This window comes from Marmota monax, unplaced genomic scaffold (assembly GCF_021218885.2).
Source record: "Marmota monax isolate L192 unplaced genomic scaffold, Marmota_monax_Labrador192_F-V1.1 WCK01_AAM20220418_F8-fsc00217, whole genome shotgun sequence".
NCBI lineage: Eukaryota > Metazoa > Chordata > Mammalia > Rodentia > Sciuridae > Marmota > Marmota monax.
In genome coordinates this window covers 1,050,557-1,055,898 of record NW_026692031.1, presented here as the reverse complement: position 1 = coordinate 1,055,898, position 5,342 = coordinate 1,050,557, and positions in this window count along the sequence as shown.

Here is a 5,342-nt window from a genome sequence, read left to right as displayed (position 1 = left end):
TTCCTTGATTCAGTGACTTTGAACATGCCACAGAGAAAGTTCCCAGTGAAGCAGCTCCCCCGGGCCTACAGGAAGCTCTGAGGAGTGGGACTGTGACAAGGGCCATTCCATGAACTGTTTTCTAGCTCACCATTTTCCAGCCTTTGTCCACTGAGCCACTCTTGGCTGCATGCCCATCAGCATGATGGACAGGGGGCATCTGGTGCACTAGGGAGGTAGAACTGTAAGAACACAGTGAGTGAAAATCCAGTCCTTCCCTGTCGGTTCTCAGGTGGTGGTGACACACGGTGTCAGCTTCCTGTTGCTTGACTAAATACCTCAGAAAACCCACTTAGAAGGAGCAAAGGCTTATTTGGCTCACAGCTTCAGAAGTCTCAGTCCATGGTTGCTTGGGCTTGTGGCCTTTGGGGCTGGGGTAAGGGAGGGCATCATGCTGGGAGAGTGTGACAGAGGAAATTCCTCACCTCAAGACACCTGGATGCAAAGAGAGAGGCAGGTGCTGAGGTCCCAGTGTCCCCTTCAAGGACACGCCCCCAATTACCTAACTTCCTCCCACTAGGTCCCATCTCCTGAAGGTGCCACCACCTCCCAATGGCACCACAGGCTGGGGACCAAGCCTCCAACCCATGGGCCTTGGGGGACACTTCTGATCCCAATTATAGCACATCATATATCCTCCCTCTCTCCCTCTCTCTCTCTTACTCAGTCTCTCTCTCTCTTTCTATCTCTCTCCTCCCTCCCTACCCTTAGGACTCATAATCAATGATTCATTCAAAGATAAAGAAACAGTACCATTTGGACACAGAAAGGGGCCCCAGGGTACCTCATCTTTAAAGGACACTTATTATTTTGCGATTTTGAAAAATTAAGCTATGGGAAGAGAGAACAGTTTTCCAAAGCTGCCACTACCAGATCCAAGATGTGCCCAGCACATCCCGAGCTAACCATCCAACCCTTCCTGCACTGACCACAGGCCTGTCCCCACCGGTCACTGTCCTGTATGGGTCATTAGACAAGCAAGTGAAGAAGCCCACACGATGTTTGGCTGGTGTCATTTCCAGCAGCTATTTTTTTTTTTTTTTAGCTAAGCATGATTGCACCAAAGCCATGAGTCACAAGCCTTTGCAGCTTCTCCATCTTGGAGGACTTTCAATGACTCAGTTTTCCACACCTGTCATCAAGCGGGGGAACAAGGAGTGAAAAATGTAGGCTGTTCGTCAACAACTCTTCCTCATTCATAAAAAAATAAATAAATAAAGAGCTGATGTCTGGTGCTGTTTCTTCTGCCCAACTCGTATCAGGTGACATAAATTTCCATAAACCACGAGGGTGATGAAGCTGGTTGGAACACAGCATGACAAAGACCTCACGGCCTTGAACAGCTGTTGAAATTCTTCTGCCCCTGACATAGGACAGAGGAAAAGCCTCTGCCTCAGGAGGTGGGCAACAGGTAAGGAAATGGCCAAACCGTCACTTATCAAATCACTTTGCTAAATCAGAGACCTTATCAGGTTGGCTGTGCCAGAAAGAAAGTGAATTCCATGGGAGTCGGTGAGCCCACTGCATAGGGAACTAATTTTTAATTTCAGAACGAAGCCAGAGGTTCTAGAAGGACATCTAAGAAGCGGGGGGCTCCTCTGGCTTCACAAGCTGCTGGGCATGCTCACGGGGATGCCAGGCAGCCCTCTGCACGGTGGCATGCAGGTGGCCAACTCAGAGCAGCTACAGCATTCCGTGATGTTTTTAAGCATGCCGTAATAGCATTTGCATTTGCACAATATTTTACAGATCAAGGAGCCCATTCAGGTGTATTTTATATTTTAAATCTAGAAACAACCATCTTTCTGGGATAACTGTTATTATTAACTCCTTGTTTTGCAAAAGAAAAGTCACAGCTTAAAAAATAACAGCAAGTAGGGGAAAAAAGAGGCCAATCCACCCAGGATTCTTTGTAGAACACCACTGGTCCTCAGGCCTGGTGAGCCATTAGAATAAGTCAGAGCCTTGAATGTTGGTGCTCAGGCCTTGTTCCTGAGAAGCCAGCATAATTTTTTTTTTAGGTCAGGGTCCAGTAGCCAGGCATTGACAGGCTCACGTGGCCATCATTTGTCAGGGCCCGAATTTCAAGGACCTGGAGCCACATGGGACCCTGGTTCATGGAGTTGAGGGTCAGAGGCATATCTGAGTTCTGATATGGGGGTTTCTGCCTTAGACTGAGGCCAAGGGCTATTAACCTGGTGAACCAAGTGCTAGGTCATTGAATGCTCACCAGAGTTGCCTTTGAAGGTGCCCCAGAATTCCAAACTGGCTAAGTGATGAGTAACTTGGACTTGTCTCCACTGATAGAAAAGCCCAACACTGTTGATTTTGCTGTTAAATCTGATCACCTTTCTGTAGTTCCAACATTCCATGTGAAAACAGGCAATCGATAGTAGGGAAAGGTCAGGCCCATTACCCACCATATTGGCTCAGCACATTGGGATCTTGGCCTTATTCATCACTCCTCTGTTCGCAGAGTTGAGCACACAGGGGTATGGGGTGTCAGGTTTGGACCTGAGAAGGACATCAGGAGGCCATGGTCAGCCTGGGATGATGCTCCAGAAGAATCTCAGGTGGACAGTGGAGTTCAGACCTTGCATGGGAAAGATTCTAGGAGATTCCAGCTCAAATGCCATAACAGTGGCAGAGGAGGAGGGAGCTGTAATCGGACATAGGTGGTGGGGAGAAGAGACAGAAGTCCCCAAAATGGGAGGAATCGCCTGCTGGGGACATGCTCCATGGGCTGCAGCAGAGGCATCCTTGGGCAGCTTCCTGAATGTTCAACAAAAAGCAACACTCGGGTAGTTTTAGCCTGAAGCAACTCACTCAAAAAAAAAATACCCATATGTTTCTAGATCTAGGCCCAACATGGCATGTGCCCATCACATGTGACCTTCATGTCTCAAAGCCAGGCGGTCAATAAAGTGGATGGTGGGCTTTGCTGCCCTGGATGGTTGGCAGGGACTTAGCTCCACATGGAAGCAACTGTTTCTACACACATACATGCCACAAGTCTGCGTGCTCTCCAACTCACCTTTCATTTTCTCTTAAAAGTGCCTGTGGCTGAGCTGGGGATGTAGCTCAGTGGTAGAGCACTGGCCTAGCATGCATGAGGACCTGAGTTCCAGCCCCAGCACTGACAATTAAAATTAAAAAGTGCCTGTGGCTAATTCCAATACTAGACACAGGGAAGTTGGAGAGGAAAAAAGATGGCAGATAGAATTTATAACTTTTGGAAACTTTATTCGAAAAATGTGACTGTCTGATTAGGTCCTCTTCGTGCTAGTAGCCTATGCAAACAGCAGACCCTGAGGATTACATGGTCGTAGCTCCCCAGGGAATCCATTGTGCCAATGAGCAATATGATGGAGAAAAACTGGGTGTCAGAGAGAGTGGGTTGTACAAGGGAAGGGTATAGAAGGAGAAGGAGAAGAAAAAGAGAAAGGGAGGAATGGAGAGAGGAAGAGGGGGAGGGAGTGATGGAGAAAAGGAAGAAGGGGAGGGAGCTGTAATTGGACATAGGTGATGGCGAGAAGAGACAGAAATGCCCCAAATGAGAGGAATCGCCTGCTGGGGACATGCTCCATGGGCTGCAGCAGAGGCACCGTAGTCTCTGCAGATTGTGGTTGAGCTGTGTGGTCATGTGACTATGTGGATATGTGTCCCGGGAAGAGGCAGCTGAGAGCCCTCATCTGAACATCTGCAGCTGTACTGTAACCCACCTGCAGTTGTCAATCGGTCAGGGCACCACGGAGCTGCTGGGGATGAGCCCAAGCTGTCCCCGAGGTTCTCCCAGTCCTGAAGGGGCATTCGGGTTCCCAGGGTCCTCAGTTCAGCCAGCAAGAAGTTCACCCACTTTGCAGCATCACGTCGTAGGTCAGGCTTCCTGGGGGAGCCTGGGAGTCCTGACGGAGTTGGGGTTGTCCAGATGTGTCCAAGTGGGTACATATCACTCACCCAGGACAGTCCTTCTGGACCGTGTTGATTCTAGAACCCTCATAGGGTTATCTGATGCCGCCATTCCACTTTTTCCCTCCGGTCCTGACAGAGTGGACCCAAGGGCCCTCCCTAATGAATCCCTGCCAGACACCTCCTCCCAGAGTCTGCTGCCCAGAGGACCAGACTGCCACAAGGGTCTCTCCAGCCCTTTGGAGGTGAACCTAATGCAGCAGCACCTACTGTGTGCTGTACCCTGTGTGTTTTGGTGTATGCCATGTGTGTGCTACAGTAGGAATCGACTGCTCTGGGGTCAGGGGGCATGAACCCTAATTGACGCTGATAGCTACAGCCCAGTGTCCCTGGGATGCTGACATTAGTCTGTGAAGGCTCCTGGCCCCTCCCCTCCTACTTCCTTAATTCAGAAACACAAGTCTTGTCCCCACTGAGCCCAAGCCAGCAGCAGGCAGGGAGTGGGCAGGGTAGCAGGCAGCATATATCAATCAGGTTCTGCTCTCAGTCGAGCCCCAACGCCCAGGGCAGCTCCTGGTTCAAAGTTCTGTGGTATATAAATGGGGGTGGGGGCGCGGGTGGCCAGGGAAGGCTGTCCCCGCACCCTGGTCATGGGAACAGCAGCTCTATGAGGCCACCTTAGGGATGAACCGTGCGGCTCCTGGCCTGCCGTTCCCACCTGCATGGCCCCTGCCTCCGGAGTGGCTGGCCCAGCACCCCAGCTCCTGCTGTCCCTCCGTCTGCTCCGAGGCTCGGTGGAGTGAGCCTGGGAAACGCCGACCTGCAGCAGCGCCTGGCAGGGGTGGTTTCTGGACTTCCCTCTCCCTCTCACTCCTTAGCCAGAATTTTAACATTCAAAGCAAATTTTATTGAATTAAAAAAAAAAAAACAAATATCACATTTCCCGTCATGTGTCCAGAGCCACGTGCACCTCCGGTGTGACCTCCAAGGTGGCCATGAGCAAGGTCCCCAGCGGTTCCATGTGGAAAATAAAAAGTCTCCATGACCCAAGTGTGTGTGGGGGGGGAGGGGCAAACATTACCAGGAGGTGGGAGGAGAGGAGAGAGATGAAACCATGACACCAAGTCCCCAACTAGAGGTGGGTGGGCCTGACCAGGAGACCCTTCTCCAAGGCAGGAAGGAGATGGGCTTCGTCGGTGCCACTCTTCATGTGCCCACTAGGTGGCAGCCGACACTCGGGCAAGAGCAGGTCCCACCGCTCAGGAGCAGGAAATGAAGCTGAGGTCTCTGTGGTTGCCTGCATGTTTTTTTGTATTTGTTTGTTTGTTTTTTTTTTTTTTTACAAAACAGTAAAAGACAGCAACTGCATGCACTATTGAGAAATCACATCCCAA